The following is a 230-nucleotide window of genomic DNA, read 5'->3' as shown; positions in this document are numbered from 1 at the left end:
AAAAAAAAAAAAAAAAAGCATGAATAGTGGCAGAGTGCGGCAGTAAATTCTGTAATCCCAGCACTCTTGTATAATCTCAAATATGAGCCCAACCTGGTCAATTTAGTGAGCCCCATTTTAAAATAAAAAGTAGGCTGAGGCTGTAATTTAGTGCAAAGGACCTGAGTGCAATCCCTAGTACTGTACAAAAATAAAAACATAAATAAAACATGAATATATAAATACTTTTT

Source organism: Fukomys damarensis, unplaced genomic scaffold, assembly GCF_012274545.1.
Source record: "Fukomys damarensis isolate Sample0158 unplaced genomic scaffold, DMR_v1.0_HiC HiC_scaffold_16, whole genome shotgun sequence".
NCBI lineage: Eukaryota > Metazoa > Chordata > Mammalia > Rodentia > Bathyergidae > Fukomys > Fukomys damarensis.
Note: the sequence above shows the minus strand (reverse complement) of the source record.